The sequence below is a fragment of the Bidens hawaiensis genome, unplaced genomic scaffold (assembly GCF_021521415.1).
Source record: "Bidens hawaiensis isolate Kalapana, Puna unplaced genomic scaffold, B.hawaiensis_p1.1 tig00005663_1, whole genome shotgun sequence".
Lineage (NCBI taxonomy): Eukaryota > Viridiplantae > Streptophyta > Magnoliopsida > Asterales > Asteraceae > Bidens > Bidens hawaiensis.
This window is the reverse complement of record NW_027491369.1, coordinates 1,457,275-1,467,339: the sequence shown is the minus strand read 5'-3', so window position 1 is coordinate 1,467,339 and position 10,065 is coordinate 1,457,275. Positions and strand designations below refer to the sequence as shown.

Below are 10,065 nucleotides of genomic sequence, written 5' to 3'. Positions count from 1 at the left end.
TCAAGAATAATTTACTATAATAGTCCTTCAACTTCAATCAAATTTAGTTAATTTATTAGATAGTTACACATTTTCCCCTTCTTAGAAACCAACTACCCCCTTGACTTTTTAACGGCCATAACTTTTTCGCACGTTATTATTTTTTCTAAAAAATTACACCATAAAAACGAGCATTTTATTCTCTTTAATTTGAGTATGATATTGCTATTGTTTATTAATTTTTAAAAAAACTAACATGTTACGTGATTACCAGTTATTACCGGCAACTGGTCGGGAAAGTTCGGCTAACGGTGTCTGAATGGGTTAAGGTTGGAACATGTTAATACAAAACGGGTTTCGGGTCATTATTGGATCGGAGCAGGTCCGTCAAAACAGATTGGGTTAAAAAGTAGTTTATTTAAAATTACTGTACATTTCATCTTTGTTTCTTGATTGTCGCCACCAATTACTCAAGCATCAGTTACGCGTATGACATTATTTATACATACGGGATTTCTCGCGTGTAAGCGTTGTGTGGCGTGCTTACTGGCACTGGTTACGCGTCCAGTGCCACGTTAAATGCATACCACCGTTGGGTTACGCACATATCGTTTCGAGGTTATAAATATACTGACACCGCTGCATCACGCGGGCAACTGGCTAGTATATAATAATATGTGGGTTCGTTCGTTGTTATGATGTTACAGACATAACATATATATAAATGATACATACAACTTTAAACTAATGACAGTTTGACCCTTGTACTATATTTACATTAACATACTAAATTAAAACATAATATAAATAATAAATGACTAAAATGACCCTTCGAGTTTGTTCAAGTTGAGTTGATTATATCCAACATAAAGTAGGGTTGTTCACTAGCCGAATTGAACCGACCAAGGGCTTGTTCATGCTTGGCTCATTTACAAATAGTACCGAGCTAAATGGCTCATTTACGAACCAAACGAAAATAGAGCTGAGCTAAAATTGAACCGAGCATTTTTGGATCAAGCATTGACCAATTTTCTAGCGTTATTTTTTCACTTTAAAAATTTTAATAAGAAAACAAGGTTGAAGTTGTAGATAATATATTTGTAAACAAATTATTAGTTTTTAATCAAATGAGTAATAGCATGCAAATTTCTGTATGAAAGAAGTTTGAAGTTGAGTATAATGAACATGTAAACAAACTTTAAGTAACCGGAACAAAACTTAAAACGAACAAATAAATCAATCTATGAAACTGATGGAATGAGGGTAAAATTAAAAGGGTTTTAAAAAACGTATGTTTATATATGTGTGTGTGTTAAATTTGAGCCAATCAAACGGAACCGAGCGTACCTTTGGTTGTGTTTGGCTCGTTTACGAACAGAACCAAGTCGAAATCGAACGAGTATTTCCCAAACATTTTTCAAACAAGCAGTGAGCGGTTTCACTACGACAAAAAAGTGAAGTCGCGACTTTTGCTATGGTTTTAGCTATGAAAATATATTATGCTACGGTTTTAGCTACGAAAAATGAGGTCGCTACTTTAGCTATATTAGCTACGGATTTTGCTACCGAACTATTTGTTACGGATTTTTAGCTACGAATAGGTAGCTATGGAAATTTGCTACGTTTTTAGCTACCAAAACTTGCTATGGTTTATTTTCTATAAATTTTAGCTACATAATTTGTATTATTTTTGCTACGAATGTTGCTACATATTTTGGCTTGATTTTGCCACGGATATAACAAAGTTTTTGCTACAATATTAGCTGAGTTTCGTCCATAATTTAACAATACGGTTTTATAAATTCTTTATATTTTCAGCTATAAATATTGAATTCAAATTTTTTGAATATCACATCAAAGATAAATATCTAAACCAATAGAATAAAATATTCAACTTATCAAAATATATTGTAGCATAATTTTAAAGTCTAAACAACGAATTTTCTTTTATAACTTTCTTCTCACCATACCCCACCAAATAACTGATTACACCAATCATTTGTAGCTACATGTTGATCGATGCAATTTCTTGGTAGTAGCTCGAGTTTACATTTCGTCCTTGTAATGCCGTGGACGACACCTATGAATTGACAAAGTTTTCCAACCACAGAAAAATATATAAGTGGCCCACACAGTTATCAATAATTCTCTATATAAGCCTTTCCACTGTCCTATGGAACCAACACGGCAACACAGTGTGCGCACGTGGTCTACGATGTCTCAACCAAGCTATGCACCTGCATCTCCTGCGGTATCCGTGATCAGTCCTCAGTTCATTGTGCCATATCTTTATAACGTTTTAGTCCGAAGATATGCCAGTGGAATTCTTGTTGTCACAGACACTGATCATAAAATCTTGATTACTGTAAAATCATGTGACTCAACTTTACACACTCAGCGGTTGCTAGTGGACGTGAACGAAAGACCAATTGCGAGGCTTCGGGAGAAGGTGATTTTACATTTCTAAGTTTACTATCTTGATTACAGGTTCTTTCGTTTTGTAGCATGCTGCCAAATTCGTTACATATATACATACATACATATATATATATATATATATACACTATATATAATATAGAAGTCATGGGCAAATTAGGACGGCGGATTTTAAGGGATTTACAAATTTTCAAGACAACTTAAAATAAGGGCAAAATAGTCATTCTAACATTAAATATCACGTGTGTTTCATTTTTTTCCCAAAATAGTTAGCTTTAACAAAATTTTGCAAATTTAAGAAATAGTTATAACTTTGGTACTTTATCTTTTAACTATCTTTTCTTTATAATTCATTTTTCAACCCAAATACCCCCACGATTTTTAAACGATTATAACTTTTTCATGCGTTAATATTATTTTTTTAAAATTGCACCATAAAAACGAGCATTTAATTCTCTTTAATTTAAATATGATATTGTCATAGTTTCTTTTCAGTTAAAAAAAATAAAATTTTACATATAGACGTTTGCCGTCCGGTTTTGATGGTCTTAATTAAACCATGAGCCAAGTCATTATAAACGGTTTTTGGTCACAGAAAATCAAAACTAAACCATTGAAAATTACCCAACAAAATCAAACCATTAACAATGGTTAGGTTCCGTTTCGTTTGTACTTTGATATTAAAATGAGTTTAAAATAAGAACTATTAATCTACCTATACCAATAAATGGTTTCACGGTTACAAACGAAACGACGAGCATCCATAAATCTATAATGTGATTACCAAGGTCCGTATTTCCCGCTGCATCGCGCGGGCAACCTTCTAACATATATATATATATATGTATATATATATTATAATATTTTATATTTTCTTTTCAGAAAACGAGTGCACATGATCGATGGAATGCATTTAGGGGTGAAAGTAAAGCTGATTCAGATATGATATTTAGCACAGTTTCAAATCACCTGATCCAAAGTAAGACCCATGTAAACGTGTTCTTGGCAAACAAAGCAAGTGGCAGGGATGATTGTGATTTCAAGATCAAGGGAAACTGATCTAAGAGAGACTGTACCATTTATATGGGAAATTCTTCAACAATAATAGCCCAGGTAGTTTTCTCACCCTATAGATAGTTTCATACTCAGGTTTCTAGTGATTTTCATAAATGATATTTTTATAAAAGTTGTTTAAAAAATAGTATGGTTTTGAAATATGGGTATTTTTTTATGAATGTATCATATGGGCATTTCAAAAAGTAACACTAGATAACATAAAAAAATAAAACCTAATACCACTTCCAATTGTATGATGGTTTTGCTATCAAGCCGTGGTTTGAAACCACATTTTGATCTTTTTTAATGCTTATAAATATATATATATATATATATATATGTTAACACGTTTTGTTTGTATTTTATTTTTGTATTTTCAAGTCAATCCATGATTTCAGCCAAGGTTTGTTTTTTTTTTTCTTCTTTAATATATTTCCAATGTTTGAGCTTAGTTGTTTTTTATGAGATGACATTTCACTATTTTCACTGTTAGTCACTTGTTTTTTTTTTCGAATTGTTTTAGTCACTTGCATTACATACGCATGCATTACATACGCATATTTTCCATGCCATCCATTCATGAACTATATTTTTAATTTGAAAGATTCTTTTGGAATTTAATTAGTAGTTCTTAATACATGCAATATAATTGAATACATATATTGAGTTTGATATTCTCATTAAACCATTCATACAAATTACCAGCTTCGTATAAACCAGTGTTGTGATATTAGAAAATGAATTCACGAGTATTTCATGGTCAAGTAATTTCAATTTGTTATTTTTAGGTTTATCCCATCGAGCCTAACATTTTTATCATAATAACAATTTTAGTTAAGAACCCCTGACAGTTCGGCGTGACGACAAGAGATTATGAAAATGCATTAGACGTAAACCTATATAGGAGAACGTCATGAAACACATATGATAAAAAAAGTTTGAATGTTACTCAAAATGGTTATGGTTAGACGAGCTGGTTCCAATGCCATCGGAATGAGTTTAATATGAGTTCGTTTGATCCATAGTTTCCATGTTCCCTACTTTTTGTGATACCAATGAACTCACCCCTATAGGACAAATGCCCGGAATTGCCATATTGACCACCTGATTTTCAATAATATCAATCACTTTCACAAAATCCTCAAACTCGATGATGTAGGTCTGACAGAACTCTTAACGGATCTGACGGAGGTTAAACAGTAGGACCTATGGTGGGAGGCTGCTTTTGTTGGGTCTGGCGGTTTAACCTTGTTGATGGTTAGATGGAGCTTAATTTTATTCTATGAACTCAAAATCAAAAACCTCCTGAATTTAAAATCTAGGTAGCGTTTGGTATACAGGAATGGATGATGGAATGAAATGACTCATTGTGAGAAAATGAAGAAAAGTGTGTTTGGTTTATCAAAGGAATGGAATGACCTATTACATAGCCCATTTATTCCCTCTAAAACACCTCAATTTCATTCCATCCATACCCCATGTTTTTTTTATTTCATTCCTCCTTCTCCCTACATCACCCTCCTACCACCACCACCATTGCCACCAACCACCACCATCGCCGTCCACTGCCGCCGCCACCGCCACCAACCATTGCCATCAGTGCCTGCCACCAGCCACCGCCACCCATCCATCGCCGCCATCAACCATCGCCTCCACCCTCGGCCCTTACCACCACCACCCACCGTCATCGCTCCCCACCACCATCTACACCGTTACCGCCACCACCCACCCTTGACCCCACTACCACCACCACCCACCTCCAACCACTATTATCACTTGTCGCCCACCACCACCTACCACCGCCAACCACCATTAACGCCCACCAATGCCACGACCGCCACCTACCTCCCACCACTACCGCTACTCAGTACCGTTTTAATTTTATTTTTTCTTTTTTTTTCCTATCTACCTAACAACGCAAAGTAATGTTTCATTTCATTCCCATGTGGTAAGCAAACATCTAATTGGAATGGTAATAACACATTAATTTATTTGTCCATTCCATTACCACGTTCATTCCATTCCATCGTCCATTACATTACTTCATACTAAACAGACCATTAGGGTTCGTTACTTTCTTGCGCAAAATTTTCAACGACATATGTGATTTGTGGAAAACAAATTACTGTGGTTGTGTTCTTCTCGAAAAATAAGCGATTAACACTACGAATTTGCTTGATTTTGTGGAGAAATAAGAAATATGGAGTGGAGGTTAGTTATAGGGGTTTAAGGTTTGAGAGGCAGGAGGTGACAGTTCTATCGGATCCAATAATAGTATTGTCGTCTTCTTCTAATTTCGTCGGATCCGTTAAGAATTCATCATCTTCTAATTTCGTCAGACCATTAACATAAAACGTTGGCGGCTGGTGATGAACCATCGCTAGAGACGTTTGGATGCCTATTTTGGGGGGTTTTTGTGAAAGTGAGGGCTAGTTTTAGAAATGGGTGGTCAACGTCACTATTTTGGGGATTTTTCAAGATGTGTGTATGTATATCTAAATGTTTATATATATAAAAATCTTATGTGTCACTCTCTTGTTGCTCCTCACCCTTTTTTCAAGCTATCAGATTGCTTGATTTGTGATTTGAGGTTCTCATGCATTTGACCTGAATTCACGAGTATGGATCCCACCAAACGTAGATAGTTCTTAAATGGGTTATAACATATCATATATTTGTGAAACTCTTTCATAATCAAACAATAATTCTGTGGGTCATGGGTCTCACCAAACCCGGATAGCCCTTAAACGGGTTGTAGCATCTCATTTATTTGTGAAATAACCTTAATCATCAAACAGTAATTTTCGCAGGTTACATGTCTCACCAAACCCGAATATCCCTTAAACGGGATATAACATCTCATTTATTTGTGAACCACTTATATCATCAAACCCTAATTTAATTGTTTTCGTCTACATATTCTCCATCGTCGGTCTATCCTCTCCATCAACGGTTAACTTCTGGTTATCACCCACCATCCTTAACCGTTCCTCTCATGCATTAACCACAATCGTCACCTACATCATACCCCCATTTTCATAAGATAGATATTTGTGTTCATGTTTGTTTTTTTTAATCTAAAAAACTACACATCTCAATTGAAAGAGCTAAAACGTTAAAAAATATAATGAACATAACAAATTAATATATACGTATTAAATCAAAATAAAACTATGTTAAAGAATAAAACAAATCATTACAAAATATAAAATAGCAAAATGATTAAAACAAAAACCTAAATAAACCCCCATAACATGAGGGAATCAAACTAGTATATGTGTGTGTGTGTGTGAGTAGGGTTCGAATCAAATACAAATGAAATTAACGTGCTAATTGTTAGAATCTAGTAGAGTAATTATATATATATGTAGAGTAATTATGTAATTACATCATAGAGTAATTACATAACTACTCTATGATGTAATTTCATTATTACTCTACTTGTAATTACACTACTTAAGTCTCACAATTATCATGCTAACTATCCCATATATTATATGTATATATATAGAGAGAGAGAGCAAGATTATAATAAGAAGTAGATTTTTCCTAAAAAGTGTAGAAACTAGAAAGTGTGTTTTCACCATTAGATATAATAAAACACACCGCACAATATAACACTTTACATATCCACCATCAGATCAACATATCTAACGCACCAGATTAGTTCTTACACTTCTTAGACACACTCCATTTCTTATTTTAACCCCACCCTATATATATATATATATATATATGTATGTATTAATTACTTAGTTATAATGTATCATAATGTCATATATTACAATTGTTATGTAAATATATATTAATAAAAACGTATATAAATAATAAGCTCGTATAGCCTCTCGAGCGTACTCGAGCTTGAAAAGTGAAACACCGGGCAAACTTTGCTTATTAGATACAAATTCATTTTTAGGCTCGAGTTTTTTTAATCTTAGCTTGATTTAAACTTTTTTTAGCAAGTCGATCTCAAGTAGCTCACAAATTACTTGACTTGTTTAAACCACACGTTATACCTTAAAGCTCAAAATTAAGCCTTAATTTACGCGTGTGATTCCCATCAAGCAGGGGTCTTAGTTTCGAACATTAAATTGAAGTCCAATGTCCTACATTAGTTGAGATTTATCTTATATGTTGGTTAGTAGAGTACTAAGGGTGGCTCCATGAGTTTCCCGGTGAGGGATGCAATCCCCACAACTGACATTAATTAATAATCAGTATCACTTATTCTTTGCAGATACATAAAACTGACGACAACCAATCTAAGGACAAATTTATTGTGACAATTTATACTAACGTGGACTATGCATTTGTGATTGCACTTATTGTGATTGTTGATGCTATGGAAAACAATAATACTTCTATACATGCTGGTAATGCGGCTGTTGAAGGAGTTTCTGGATCTGTGGTTGAACAATTAGGTGCACTTGTATCTTCCTAGAAATACTAGACACGTCTACTATTTTTATCCATATATCCTTCCTTTTATGTATGTTTTATTCGGTGGTTTCTCTTTGATAGTTTGGTTCATGTTGTATGTTGAGTAATAAAACTAGCAGATAGTATTTCCGATTCCATGATATCATGATTAAAAATACAAATGATAAGCATCAAGAGGTCATGGGCTCAAATCTTATTCTACTTGTTTCTAGGGCTACATGCATAACTCAAGTGTATTTCAATAATAAGTTATCATGGTTATAAAAAAAAGCTAAAGATGGGATCTAAATAATTAAGAAAAACCATAAAAAACAATATTTAATAGTAGAGTTGTCTTATATTTTATTAACTACAAAATTTATTAACTACAAAATTTGTTATTTGCTTCACGATGGATTTACGTTACTTAAATACATGAGTTCCTTAAGAGAGAAGAAGAATGAAAAAAATGGCCACATGAACTAATGAGGTTGAAGTACTATTCACCCCAACTTCTAAATCGTTAAATATAGAATATTACATTTGGTCTAGATCTAGTAAAATAGTGGTTGAAGTCATGTGGTTGTAAAAAAATTGTAATTTAAAAAAGAGTGAAATAATGCGTGAGTTACCAAATAATAATAATAATAATAATAATAATAATGTTTAGGGTGAAGTGTTTGCTAGATGTGTTGTGTTATTAAATATCTCTTCTTGGTATAATTATTTTCTTCATTGATTAACTTGGTCGGTAAAATTCAAGTGTGGGTCAATGCATTTTCACATGTTGTGAACTCCACCAACCCATGGTTCAACTCAATTCCCGTCAATGCACCCATTGCGGTTGTTTTTGTAATAACTCGGATCTTTCGTTTATTAACTTGTTAGCCGTTGCACGACCCGTTTCCATGATCGGGTAATTTTATTATTGAAACATCGCATTTATCGAGTTATGAATATTTTATTATTATTATTATTATTATTATTATTATTATTATTATTATTATTTATTATATTTATTTAATTTATCAAAATAACTTCGTATTATATGCAAAATACATCATAAACCTTAGTTTAACCCCGTTATGTTTCCATCCAAGTAGTTTAGGGACCAATACGCAAAATCTAATATATAATTATATTATTATATCTTACCTAGCAACCCAAACCCATATCCAGTATCCAGACCCGTTTATTAACTTGTGCCTTAATCTTTGTTGTAAACATGGAATTGATCATATCAAATCATTCACCTTGCCTAATTGACCTTCCCCAACGTTGTAATTAGAGAATAATATCAAAAACGATTGTGTTTGCATTATTAAACTAACCGTCTATATCATATTTGGTATTATACCTATACAGTTGTTAATAATACAATTAAACGTGTATACACCCTCCTATAAACATCGCGGTTCAAACCCCCATGGTTAATTTCATTACCGCAGCCTGCTTGTATTGATTCTGATTCAAGAAACTGTCATCACTAATATGCTCATTTAACCAGTCAATTTGTGTTCAGTGCAAGTGATTAATACATGTTTTTGATTCGTGGTTATGCCAATATCATTAAGCATATGGTTAATCGGCCAAACGATTAACAATTTGGCCGATTGAATTTCTAGGGTTCATAGTTTGAATTAGTTTGTGATCTATCTGGTTATAAATTTTTAGTTTCATGATATAACCAACTGACACCCAAGCGCAGATGGCTTGGGTGTGTGTGTGTTCAAGGTTTGTGTCGGCTAGGGGCGCAGGTTCGAGCCTCCCCCAGCCCGTTTTGGTTTATTTTTAGAAATCTTTATTAGTATATTAATTATATTAAATCCATAAAATACAATATAATTAATATAAACATGATAATTAATTACTATTTTAATATAACCGGCTCATTAGTTAGTAGTTTTCCGCACTTTGATAAAATTATATATGTATATACATTTATATACATGTATATATATGTAAGTAATAAGTAATAAAATGATAAAGGATTTAACAATAAAAATTATAATAGAGTTTTTAATGTAAAATAAATATTTAGAACATATCTTATTATTTAACATGTTAAAATATAATTAATGATTTAAGTATTTTATAAACAAATATATTTTATATAAATAGTTAAATGTATTATTATTTAGGGATATTGGTTTTTAATACTCCCAACTTTCTCTC

The 10,065-nt window shown here is 32.8% G+C and overlaps 1 pseudogene across 1 annotated transcript; it reads left to right on the top strand.

Annotated features, from left to right (window-relative positions):
• The first annotated feature begins 2,082 nt into the window (after positions 1-2,082).
• Positions 2,083-7,912, top strand: LOC143630414 (protein LURP-one-related 10 pseudogene; annotated as a pseudogene). The gene is made up of 3 exons (XR_013153161.1): positions 2,083-2,428; positions 3,298-3,528; positions 7,709-7,912. The product of XR_013153161.1 is annotated as a protein LURP-one-related 10 pseudogene (transcript).
• Positions 7,913-10,065: the final 2,153 nt, after the last annotated feature.